This window comes from Euprymna scolopes, chromosome 7 (genome assembly GCF_053919585.1).
Source record: "Euprymna scolopes isolate OS-2025 chromosome 7, ASM5391958v1, whole genome shotgun sequence".
NCBI classification, from domain to species: Eukaryota; Metazoa; Mollusca; class Cephalopoda; order Sepiida; family Sepiolidae; genus Euprymna; species Euprymna scolopes.
The window spans coordinates 419769-434149 of record NC_136488.1 but is presented as its reverse complement, the minus strand read 5'-3'; positions in this window follow the sequence as shown (position 1 = coordinate 434149).

Genomic DNA, 14381 nt, shown 5'->3' with positions numbered 1-14381 from the left:
TTACAGTTCTCATTTAATCGTCGCTGTCATACCCAGGTAAGTTGGTCAACTCTGTTTTCGTGAGACTTAATGAGCCCTACTGTTGTATTATTCCATTGTATTTGTTAGGACGAATAAGTAAGCATAAAGGAGAGACAACGACGAGATGGCTTCAAGGTACAAGAAGCTATTTTTATCATATTCCAAGGGACGTAACTCATACAGTTAAAATACAAAACAAAATGAGATAATCCATATTTTGACATCCCTTTTTCATATAGGAAATGTTTGATCGAGCAGGGTTTGCTAGAAGAGTTTTCAGATATGAACCTCTTCGATAGGTCGTATCTTTTGGGGGGTTTTACAACACGACCCTATCTTATGATTGTTCCAGATGGCTTATTAGTACTGGACGAATCTGTGTTAGCTTCTCAGTCGAGAATTGAACAAAGTTTATCATGATGTCTAGGTCTATGACATCCTTACTCCTTTTGTTGAGTAGCCTGGATAGTCCATCAGCCAGTAACATTTCATTGCCTAGTCGATATTTAATGATCAGAGCGTATTCTTCGAGCCTCAAAAGCATCTGTTGAAGTCAAGGAGGCGCTGCTGTCAAGATTTTAGGCAAATCATTCCCAACGGTTTGTGGTCACTCTCAACTTCAAATGAAGAGCTTTAAATATAAGTTCAAAAGTGTTCACAGCCAAATACGACAGTCGGAAGTTCGCTCTCAATATTGACATAGCGCTGTTCCATCTCGGCTTAATAATTTTGAAGCAAAAACTATGGGTTTGCCTTCTTGTATTAGTGCTGCTCCCAATCTTCTGGATGATGCATCAACTTGTATAATGGACTTTTTAGAAGGGTCATAATATCGGAGTAGCATCTCCTTGCATATTAAGTTCTTTATTTGTTGTAGCGACTTCTGGGGGATATTACTCCATTGATAGTCACCATCTTTTTTTAAGAGTTCCCTCAGGTTTGCTGTGAGATCTGAAAGTCTCGGAATGAATGGTACCATATAGGTAATGATTCCCAGTATTTTTTGCAATTCGCTAGCATTGGTTGGGCTAGAGAGCGATTTTATTTCCTCTACTTTTTTGAGATCTGGGTGCATCCCATTCTCATCGAAGATCACACAGAAGACTTTTACTTGCTTTTGGTTGATTGCACATTTGCTGCTGTTCAATGTGAGGCCAGCGTTTTGTGTATTTTCCATCAACTTTTTTAAGTTGTGGTCATGCTCCTCTTTGATTTTACTATGGATGATCACATCATCAATTAATGCTAATGCACCAGGGCATTTTTCAATGATGATGTTCATATTTTGTTGGAAAATATACTGAGACGTAACCAACCCAAAAGTCAATCACTTAAAACAATATCTCCCAAAGAGTGAGTTGAATGTGGTAACTGTGACCAGTAGTCATTTTTTGCGTTGAGCTTAGAGAAGAACTTTACACCAGACAGTCCGTCTGAGAGCTCCTCCATGGCTGGGGTTTTGTAATGCCAATGCATTATGTTATTGTTCAGATCTTTAGGGTCTAAACATAGGTGAAGTTTTCCATTGCTTTACGCACATACCCAATAATGCTCACCCAATCTGTTGGGTTCATCTATTTTTTGTATTATAGCATTTCGTCCAGTTCTACCTTTATCTCGTCCCTCATGTTGATGGGGCATCTTATGGGTGCATGGATTATGGGATGATTGTTTGAGCAAAGTACAATGCGGTAGTCTCAATCAAAGTTACCAATCCGATCGAACTGGTCTGGATAAGCTTCCATCAACTCTTTTGTAGATTTTATTGTGGTGTTCGCTAGAGAATCAACTTGGGTACATTTTGTTTTCTGTATGGAACAGTGTACACTATGGGAGTCCCTACAGTTTCATCCATATGTCTGCTCTCAGGTACTAAGCTTTCCTCAGGAACTTCAGGTGTCCCAGAAACTTTAGGTGAGATTGAATTCTCAAGATTATCTGCAGCGTTATCTGTCTGAAACTCAGGCATCACTTTCTGTGCACAGATCCGTAGGTCACCATTATCACTTTTGGCAACTGATACAATGGAGGCGGCCCATCTAGAGTACTCCACTCTTTTGTAAATTCTCCGGGTTTCTACGCGATCTAACTCTTTTTCTACATCTACTTTTATAGCATAAGGCACTGGTCTTGCCCAACAAAATTTGGGACTCACTGCCTTATCAATGGGTATTTTCACCGTAAAATCCTTTAAGCTCCTTATTTCTTCCCTAAACACCAACTTGAATTCTGTAAGAAGCTTTTTCAACTTTGAAGGGGAATCTTCCTGATATAAAGAAAACATGGCTCTCCAATCTAACTTTACCTTATTTAACCAGTTGCGGCCAAGTAGTGTCGGTACATTTCCTTTTACCACCAGCAAAGGTAGCCGATGCTTTAACCTTTCCTGCATAACTTTCACGTCTGTGGTGCCATGTGGTTTCACTAACTCGCCAGTGTATGTTCTTAACTTTACATGAGTTTCTTTTAGATCCTGAATTTGGCCAATTTTCTTAAATTTTTCTAGTCTCATTAATGAGCATGAAGCCCCTGTGTACATTTCCATGACCACCTTCTCTTGGTTAATTAGTAGTTCCACTAGTACTGGCGGTGTCCGGAGTGTAGCGACTGTGTGTAGATCTAGTTTTTCCATATTTATTTCTATTTCTTCTGCACAACATGTGTTGTTGAACCAAACAGCCTGCTCTCATCTTGTCTACATTTCCGACGAGTATGTCTGATCTGCCTACATTTAAAACATTCTTTATTTTTAAACTAGCACTTGCCCACCTGGTGAGCAGGGCTTCCACAACGATAACATTCTCTCTTCAGTGGTAAACTGTGGACAGACGTTTCACTTCCCCTCGTCGATGCTCCCAGCATAAACTTGGAATATTTCCTTGCAGATTCCATGGACACTGCTATTTCAATGGCCTCGTTCAACATTAGCACACTTTCGCCAAGCAAGCGCTCCTGTATCTTTTCTTCCTTAACTCCCACAACGAAACGATCACGTTTATGTTCATTTACTTTTTCTTTGAAGTTGCAATGCTCTGACATTTTTCGTAGTGCAGCCACATATTCACTGATGGACTTGCCTTCTCGTTTGTCCCTCGTGTTGAACAAAAAACGTTCATATATCTCGTTAGGGGCCGGCCTGATGTGTCTCTCCATCAGAGTATACAGTTCTTCAAACGTTTTCTGCTCAAGCTTGTATTCGGCTAGACCTCTGAGGATAGCATAACGTTTGGCACTAACAACTGATAAAAAAATAGCACGCTTCTTATCTTCACTCAATACACCATTGGCGGCAAAAAAGAACTTTGCTCTTTCAAGATAGTGTGAGCATTCCTCTTCTGCACTGCTCCATTCTTTAATTGTGCCTACCAATGCCATTTTCTCTATTCTTTACTGATGCAGCACTTTTCTGTGATTTGTTGGGGTGTGGGTTTTCACTGTTTTATCTTTTGTTTAAATTGCTTTCATATTATTCCTCCGCATTTTCGTGTTTCCTCGTCAATTAATGTGCTTTACTAGAACACACAGCATGAATAAAACACATGAAGCCAAATTTTTCTGGTTATATCCACGCCTAGCACATTCATTTACAATAATAAAACATAGGAAAAAAACGGCTACGCCCTCTGTTTGTAAAGGGCTATAATTAGTCACATTGGAATTAGTGGTGTAAGGGAAGTAACTCGGCCCAATATATTACAGTTACCACATAGCATTTTGCATTTTACTTGTGGTCACATTTTATTTCAATGGATGTGTGCTGTGGGATATTAGAACCATTGTATACTGTAAGAATTGCTGTTTCTTCATGTGTGGTGTCTGGACGTGGGTGTTCATTTTTGTCCACACATTCTGGAAACATTTGTTGGAACATATGCAAGGGGAGTGTATTTCCTTCTGCCTCTGTGTCCACTTTAATATTTAATCATGAATACCTTCCCTGTTTGGGAGTGTAACACCTGGTTTGGCGAATGCTTCTGTCTGAGATGTTTTTTCTCCGTGTTCATGCACTGAATAGAAAGACATTATCTCAAAGTCACTAGCCATTTCGTCTTGTTGCGGTGTGGCAAAATAGGAAAAATGAATTGTTTTGAGGAAGGAACGAACAACGTGTTTATTGAATTAAACGAACTAGGATTTATTTCGTGATGAAACAAATGAAAGAAAAGGGTACAGCACGTGTTTAGTTTGATGTGCGTCTTTCACTGTTAACTGGTGAGAAGGAAAGTCTATTGTTGTAGAGAGAGAGAGAGAGAGAGTGAGAAAGTCAATCTAGTTTGGCGTGCGTCTCTCGCTGTTAGCTGGTGAGAGGGAAAGTCTATTGTTGTAGAGAGAGAGAGAGAGAGAGAGAGAGAGAGAGAAAGTCAATCCAGTTCATGGAGATAGAAAGCGTGTAAGGTGTACATACTGTTTGTTGACTCTTGCCCCCACACATAGTAGCAGGGGACGTGGTGCACGCGGGAGCGCGTGCCCGAAAGGGAGGGAATGGTCTGTCAACCCCTCAGCTCGGAAGCTGAATTGAAAAGAGGGAAGCAGCTTATGTCTCTTGCTTTTATAGTTGTTTCCGGTGGTCTTTTGCGCATGTGTGGATTTCCTTTAAAGGGGAAGTGATGTTGCACATGTGTGCGTACATGTGTGTACGTTAGCGTGTGAGTGTATGTATGTGAATGTGAGTGTATGTACGTGAACGTGAATATATTTACGTGTATGTATGTGCATGTGTATGTTTGTGTGTGCATATGTGTATGACAAGCAAAAATGGCTTGAGATGTGAACGCGTGTTTTTGTGCGAGATGAGAAAAGGCTTGCACAGTCTTGCCCGTTTATGCAGCTCTGCCAATTTCTTACTGTATCCTGTGCTGATCCAAATTTTTTATGCGTGGTCAGCCTGTTTGTTTGTGTCTGCCTGTTCGTGTTTTCTTGGCTTTTTGGGTCTAGCACATTTTAATTCAGTGGTTCTTCTGACGATATGCTGAGCAAATGCTACCTCGAGCAGGACAATTTCCTTGCTTATGTTGGATTCTACACCTACCATACATGTCTGCATTCTCGGCTTTGTGCCTAATTGTATTTATTTGGCTTTCACGTTTTCCCTAAATCTCGTCCATCTTTTTCATGTATTCAACTGAAGCCTCATAGCGTCTGCACATATTTAGCACTTCTAGCATTGGCATGATCTTGTTTTTGCTCAGTAGTTGCTTTTATAATTCTGGGAATTTAGTCCCTGCAATTATTTGGTCGATAATGCACTCTTCAAGTTCAAGTTCAAGATCGTCCCTGAAATTGTATTTCTGCGCCTACAGCCTGCACCTCGCACAAAAATCATCAATATTTTCTTTATCAGTCTGTGCAAAACGTGCAATTCTAAAATTGATTTAAAGTCCTACTTGCTCCGGGAATTTTTCCCAAATCCCCGCCAGGTTGCGCTTGTCGGCCTCGTTTATGAATGACCATGAGTTAAGTCTGTACGAGCCTTTTTCAAGTCTCACACAAAACACACATTCATATTTCAAGCTGTCATATACATACGCGCACACAAACATACGCGCCCACGTCCACACATGTACACATATTCACGTTCGCGTACATACACTCACATTCACGTATATATACACACACGCTTACGTATACACATGACTCACACACGCGAACACGAACACACACATGGACGACGTCACTTCCGCTTTCTAAGGAAATACACATGCGCAAAAGACACTCCAGAAGCGAGTATAAAACATGGAGACAACCTGTTTCTAATGCTCTTTTTAGGACCAACTCTCAACTAGAGAGGTTGGGCGAACAAGCCGCCGCCGTTTCGGCACGCGCGCACGCGCACCTCACGCCCACTTCCTACTATGTATGGGACACGAGCTAATGACTGTATGTATACATTCTCCCTCTTTCTCTCTCCATCTACTACTGGCCACTAAGAACACCTTCGCGTAGCTGACTACTAACTGATGACAACTCTAATATCCTCTTCCTTGCCTACACGCTGGATTCTCATTTCCACTACAACACTCACTTCAATTCCCACGCGCGAACAAATAATAATGACCCAAACTTGAGATGAAAACACATTTCCTGTTCTTGCTACAACACCAGTCCTGCAACAGACATTGGTTACATGCGTGCGGACATGTTATAACTAAAATGTTCATTTCTTTCAACAGCAAATAAACGACGTTTATCTTATCCATTACTTGAGTCTTTGTTTCCTTCAATTCCCATTCGTTTTATTATTCTTTTGTAACGGGATTGGGGTATTTATATATCCTAGTCCCCTACAAATTTGGTGACCCCTTTATTTAAATGAAATGGATGAGGTTGAACGAAGCACTCATACACACACAGACTCTTTCTCTACAGAGATAAACTTTTCCTCTTCACCACTTAACGAGAGACGCACGCCAAGGTATAAACTTTCTTTCTCACCAGCTAACAGCGAAAGACGCACGCAAAACTAACCACGTGTGGTACCCTTTTCTTTTACTTGTTTCTTTCACCAAAGAAATTCCTGTTCGTTTAATTCAATTTAACACGTTCGTTTCTTCCTCGAGACAATTCATTTTCCCTCGGAACGCAAGAGGAGCACGCATTTCCTCCTATGCCACAAGTCCACAACAAACTGGCACCCTACTGACGTGGAACGAGCAGGCATGGCGACCCTGCCGTTCTGAGATTAATTGTTTTGAGCGAGACGCGCGTTTTATTTGATAAAGAAAAAAACGAACTTCTCAACAAAGAAAACCAAGCGAACCACTACCCACAGGAATAATTACTACCAACTACAATGACGAACCCTTGTCAGACTCAGCAAAAAAAAAAAAAAAAAAAAAAAAAAAAAACGAACACGGAGCTGTCGACTTTCATATCGAATTTAAAAACAAATTCGAGCTTGACAAACATTTTCACGGTTTCCTGACATTACCCTGCAATAAACGCGAGGAGCAAAATTACATAGGCCTATGCAATTCCCTCCTGCACAAGCAGACGCAACAACAAAGAAACAGGACATCCCTATCAACACATAGGAAGAAGTTGAATCAACAATACGAGTTGAGATGCACGACGCACGCGGATAAACTCAAAACTTGGAAGTTTCGTTGACAGCCGGCAACCACGAACGAATACATAACAAATGCCCATACAGACAATGTACACACACTACCGCAGACGCACATGCGAAGACAACGGTAACCAAACTCCGTTCAACAAGAATGAACGCGCGACAAGCGCCAGTCCAAACGATGCACACATTACCGCAGAATCACATGTGAAGATACCGTCAACTGGGCACACATACGACACCGTCAACACGAAACAAAAATTTTCCTTCCAAACGGAACGATTCACTTCTCTGTCCAAGCAACTCTTTGCACATGTCAACACACAACAGAAACCAAACCAACAAATGTCAGCCAAAAAAAGAGTAAACGCATTTTCCACGCGTAAGTAAATACTTTTTTTTACGAACAAACTCCGTTTTTTACATTCCGTTCTTTTTGACGTTGTTTTTCAAACAACCACACCAACAGCAAAAAAAAACAGGACAAAAAAATCAACTGCCGAAAACATTACTCACAAAAAATATATATATATATATATATATACATAAATATATATACATTGCATGTATTTTTTTCCTTTTTCCTAGGAAGGGGAGTATTTGTACGAGCCTTTTTCAAGTCTCACACAAAACACACATTCATATTTCAAGCTGTCATATACATACGCGCACACAAACATACGCGCCCACGTCCACACATGTACACATATTCACTTTCGCGTACATACACTCACATTCACGTATATATACACACACGCTTACGTATACACATGACTCACACACGCGAACACGAACACACACATGGACGACGTCACTTCCGCTTTCTAAGGAAATACACATGCGCAAAAGACACTCCAGAAGCGAGTATAAAACATGGAGACAACCTGTTTCTAATGCTCTTTTTAGGACCAACTCTCAACTAGAGAGGTTGGGCGAACAAGCCGCCGCCGTTTCGGCACGCGCGCACGCGCACCTCACGCCCACTTCCTACTATGTATGGGACACGAGCTAATGACTGTATGTATACATTCTCCCTCTTTCTCTCTTCATCTACTACTGGCCACTAAGAACACCTTCGCGTAGCTGACTACTAACTGATGATAACTCTAATATCCTCTTCCTTGCCTACACGCTGGATTCTCATTTCCACTACAACACTCACTTCAATTCCCACGCGCGAACAAACAATAATGACTCAAACTTGAGATGAAAACACATTTCCTGTTCTTGCTACAACACCAGTCCTGCAATGGACATTGGTTACATACGCGCGGACATGTTATAACTAAAATGTTCATTTCTTTCAACAGCAAATAAACGACGTTTATCTTATCCATTACTTGAGTCTTTGTTTCCTTCAATTCCCATTCGTTTCATTATTCTTTTGTAACGGGATTGGGGTATTCATATATCCTAGTCCCCTACAAGTCTTCTTAACCCTTCCCTCCCTGATAACAATAATATATGGTCAACTTGTTTGCATTTGTCAATGCCTCTGACTGCAAAATATAACTCACATTGTTGCTTGAAGAAATTTGCAAAATTCCTCGAAATTATTAGTACCCCAGCATGTGTGGTTCCATTGTCTGATTAGACATTTTTCTTTTTTTACAATGTAAGAAAATTAAAAGAAAATATTAAACAAAAACAACTCACAGTTTTATGAGTAAGAATTCTATATAGCATTTCCGGAGACGCAACAACACATGTGGTTTCTCGTTGTTCAGTAAGAAAGCTGAATTATTGTTGTGCTGTCCTCAATGTTCTCCCTTTTTTATGTTTACAGTAACGTTTCATGCTTAGATTTTATTGCTGCCATCCTGTTGTATTATTCCATTGTATTTGTTAGGACTAAAAAGTAAACATAAAGGAAAGATAACGACAAGACGTCTTTAGGGTACAAGAAGCCATTTTAATTATATTCCAAGGGACGTAACTCGTACAGTTAAAAATACAAAACAAGATGAGATAATCCATATCTTGATACCTAAGTCGATTATCAGTGCATATTCCGAGGCCAAAACTCGGAGGGTGGAGAGGCGACGCCTAATAACATTTCCGAGGCTGCTTTGGTGTGTACTCTCGTCTGTCCAGACAAGGTGTCAGTTATCCACCAATATACACAAGCAGAGTCTGTTCGTAAATGTAAAGTTTTGGCTTTCCACTGCAATGCAAGGTTGGAATCTCGCAGCAGAGCATCAAGCTCAGCTAAATTTATATGCTTGTTCTAATCCACTGCTCGGAGCCAGCTTGCGTCCTCTGCCACGGAATCATTGCTCTCCACAAACACACCTGTGGCAATGGAACTAGCGTCCATTCACTGAAATATCTTCTCCACACCGGTCACCTTTCATTGGATTGTCCTGGGCTGCTTTAAAACAAATGTCTTCAATCATTCATGCTAGAAGACGGTCTTGCACTTTGTCATCCCATCAAATTGTCATCATATTTACCCTTCATTTTACAAATGCTGTAGTGACACATAACCAGCCACACACCAGGAAATAGTCAGTCTGTTTCCCACACATTGAAAATACAATTCGGGGAGTAAGTTTATCAGGCACTGCTAGAAGGTCACTTCCATGCCGCCATAACAATTTTCCATGCTCCTCCTGAACATATAATTCCAGCACACGTGAGCTCAGTCTCAGCTGTTATGGGGTCTTGATCTCCAGACCAAACTTCTCCAAATGTTCCTTGACATGGGTTGCAGAACACACACTTTCATTCATAAAAATGTCGTCAATATACAAAGACGTAACCATGTTTATGGTCTTATTCTGGCTGAGGACAGTATTAACAATGGCCCGCATTATTAAAGGGGCGATGTTAAGCCCAAATCCAAGGGGGGTAATACAATATTGCTGCCCCATGATCTCTACTATTTGGAACGACCAAAGAGATTTATCAACATATACTTGCAAATAAGCAATTTCTCCCTGCTGTTGCCATTCCCTCAATTTTTGTAAACAAACATGTTGCATAGGGATGGGGTCATATTTAAGATGATGGGTACATTCATATTGACTAGAGAGACGGCGGACATATATATAACAATGATGAGGGGGGATACATTTATACGTATTACAGTTCTGTGGATTCTTATAACATATATTAGCGAGGATAGAGGGGTGATCAGTTCTTTTAACACAGGACGGGAGAGTCATTACTTATGATAGAGGAGGGGACACATTACTTAGGTTGGGGTTATACAAAGTTCATATATAGGCTGTTTCACACATTACTTTTTTGCTGTTGAATGATGACACAGTTTTACAAAAACATGATGATAACTTCTTTATTAACAGATCGACCGGTCGAATGATGATGACGTCAAGGAATTCAAAGTCGTACTACATGATTAAACCATTCTCCCATCGCTTCTAAAGGGACCCTCCTCTGATCATGTCAGCTCTGTCTGACCGACTCTGCTGGTTGTTCGATCTAGACTTGACTGTTCTGATCTTCGACTCTAGCTCCTATATTAAGAATTCATTTTTGCTATAACGTCAGACGTGTGGTCTCAAAACGTGATCCACTCATGTGGCTTAAACATACATTTCCAAAACACACTTCTGCAACAAAGAATTCTCACTAATCTATTTTTCAATATGTTTTTAAATTGTATTGTTCATTATTTTTTTAGCTGAATTTTTTTAATTCACTTTCCATAAAAGAATGCGCAATTAAATTCTTTTTAAAATACAAACATATCTAAACAATTTTATATGAAATTTAACAATACGAAATTCTAACTGTGCTGACAGAAAAGAACTCTCTAACTTCTTTTAACTTCCGTTTCTACTCTCCAGAAGTGAGTTACTTCCATTGAGTTTTTCTTTCTTTTCTCTTCCTTTCCTCGAAGTAACAGGTCTTGTTCCCGGGTCTGTTCTAAGTAAAATAAAGCTTCTAAAAGTTCACTCCGTATCAAAGTTTTTCATTACAATTTATTTTACTTAAAACAACTAACACACAAACAATGGAGAAGTTCCTGAAACCCGAACGGCTGGATTTGGGTCCCACAAAAATGGACGCTGCCAACACGTGGATACACTGGAAGCGGTCGTTCACGATATTCCTAGAAGCGGGTTACGGTTCACCACTTCACCACTTACAGACGAGTCGAAATTAAATCTGTTGATCAACTTGGTGTCTCCGACAATATATAAACATATCTCGGACATTAACGACTATCAGACAGCCATGAACGCCCTCGATGAGGTTTTTGTTCAACCCAAAAACATCATCTTCTGTCGGCATTTATTGGCTACTCGTCGTCAGTGGACAAATGAAAGTGTGAACCAGTATCTACAGTCATTGAAAGAACTTGCCAAGGACTGTGAACTCCAGGCTGTGACGGCCATACAGGCGAGGGATGAATACATCAGGGACGCGTTTGTAAATGGGATTTCATCATCCCACATAAAACAAAGAGTTTTGGAAAACAAGAGACTCGACTTACACACGGCATATGACCAAGCGCTCATGTTGGAGTCCGCTCAAAAACAACTATCCACTTACGCCCAGTCAGACTCTTTGACTGCGTCCATATCTGCTGCTAAAAAACGATGAGAACGACCAGACTGAGCATGAGAAGCAACCTACAGCAACGGCACTCCCGGGGCAGAAATGCTTCTCCTGTTGAAAACGAAAACATAACAGGGCGAGTTGTGCCGCCAGAAACTCGATATGCAAAAACTGCAAGAAGAGGGGGCATTTCGGACATTTCTGTAGATTGCCAATGGCGGCTGCTACGAATTACGGCGAGACTCTTCTTGCTTCTTCGGTTCCTTGTTTTAATTTCTCAAAAAGTCTATGTCATTCGTACTTATGGGGGAAAAATCAGAGGTGAACCTATGAGTATACTCGTAGATACCGGGAGCTCCGAAAATTTCATCCACCCTGATAAAGTTAAGAAGTTTGGGTTAACAGTCTTGCCAAGTTCGGAGAGAATCTTAATGGCTAGCAGTTCTCATACATCTACTACTCTTGGACATTGTGTTGTATCTCTCAGTCTGAAAGGAAGGGTGTACAATAATATCAAGCTGTCGATTATGACAGACTTATGCAGTGACATCATTCTCGGGCATAAATTTTTAAACCAACATTTGTCAGTAGAAATACCTTTCGGAGGACCCTGCCCCTCTCTCTGTTTGTGGGCTAACCGCCATTAAAAATGTTCCTTACCCCTCTCTCTTTACAAACCTAACCGCCGACTGTCGCCCAATAGCCGTTAAATCACGGAGACATACCCTACTAATGCCAAATTTATTAAATCAGAAATAACTCGTATGCTTTTTTTTTTTTTTTTTACACGGTGGTCAACACTTATCCAAGCCCAGAAGCCACTCAGGGATAAGGGTTATTGGAATTGATTTGTGAACAGCTCCTGCTGATTATTTGCTTTAACCCCTGTCAGCCCGTGGATTAGGGAAGCCATCCCCACTCCTCTGGGAGTCACGTGAGGGGCTTGATAAAACCCCTGCTCGCGCCTTTCGGGGCCTCTTTTTCACCGCTTTTTCATCTCATCCGGATCTGCGGATCACACCCTCGACGGTAGCTCTGTCAGTTTTCCAATTGCTTTTCAATCAGCGTGAGTGGCAGTCAACCCAGGACAGAATCTGCTAGCCCTGTTTGAATTGCAACCGAGATATCGCCAACGAAAGGGAGCCAGAACGAACGGAGCGAGGAAGCGCAGAGCATGACAATAATGTTACACGACTCATCTTCAGATAAGTCTAGCGGAATATGTTTTCGCAACTATTAATTACCTTCTCTTCTTCCATCCACTTAATTTTGGTCGTTCTGTAATATTCCATCATCTTGTATATATGTGCATATTTTCTTTCTCATTAAACTGTTAAATTGTTAACAACCGTGTTGTGTTCCTTCGCACATTGCCTCGTCTTATTTCGAATTAAGGACTTATCGAAATGTGTCCTCATACTCATGTGTGAGAGTCGAACTTTATTTCCAGGGATATTCTAATCCCAACAGGGTTATTGTAAGTACAGTCCGTTAGTGTGGAGATTTAATGAAGTGTTTACTTAAGGGGGCGGTTCATCAGGAATTTGTTTACGTTGGACTTGAAGACATCCAGGTTGTAGTCAGGTGGGAAGCAGGCAGACAGAACAGAGTTCAACAGGCGTGCAGTTCTAAGAAAGAAGCTGTGTTTATCGAATCTACGTTTTGATTTAGGCACAGATATAGAGTGGGGGAAATTTTTCACAGTGGATTCAGCTAGATGGGTGTTTTTCATAAAAGATTGGCGAGGGGGACCAGAGATTAGAGTTCAGACGAGCACCTGCCATGGAAATAACGATAAAACAATGATAGGCTCGCAACGTCTCTTCTGTGGGAGAGAGGTTGCAGGGAAGAGAAAAGGGCATCCCCCACTAAACCACGAAGTCTATCTTGTACTCTGTCAAGGCAGGATAGGCTGTTTTTAGCAGCTCCTGCCCAGATATTGCAGAAGTACTCTATCCTTGGATCTACTTGGCATTTATATAGATAAAGAATTACATCAGTAGTGAGATATCTTCTGGAGCGGTAGAAGGATGCCACCATCTTTCCAGCAACCTTGGCAACATACTTGATGTATGTGTTTCATTTCAGATCAGGAGTAAAGGACAAACCCAGAAGCTTGTCAAAACATGGGGCTTCTCCTAGATGAGAGCCGTCCATTTCAATCGATGCCAGATGAGGATCAGAGCGTTGATGATGTAAAGATAGGAGTTTGGTTTGAGATGCATTAAAGGTAACCAGCCACGTCTTCCCCCACTGAACCATGTGCTCGAGATCAGAGGAGAGAGAATCTAATCTTGCTAAAGGAAGGTGTTATAGAACCCTCTCAATCTCCGTGGCGAGCTCAAACTCTTGTAGTGTCTCCTGAGAATCATAAGAAGAGGCTTGCTGTGGATTACTCCCAAACAATAAATCGTTTCACTCTCCTAGACGCTTATCCTCTTCCTCGAATGGAGGATATGGTAAATGAGATTGCCACTTACCAAGTGTTTAGCACTCTTGATTTAACCAGTGCCTATCATCAAGTTGCCATCAAACCAGAAAAACGAAAGTATACCGCCTTCGAAGCTTCTGGATCCCTCTACCAGTTTTGTCAGATTTCGTTTGGAGTAACCAATGGAGTAGCCAGTTTCCAATGAATCATCGATGATATCATCAAACGAGAGGACCTCCGAGGAACCTTCCCCTACATCGACAATGTTTGTGGAGAAAATCAGGCTACGCATGATACCAATTTACAAAGCTTTATGAAAGTAGTGGCGAAGTATGG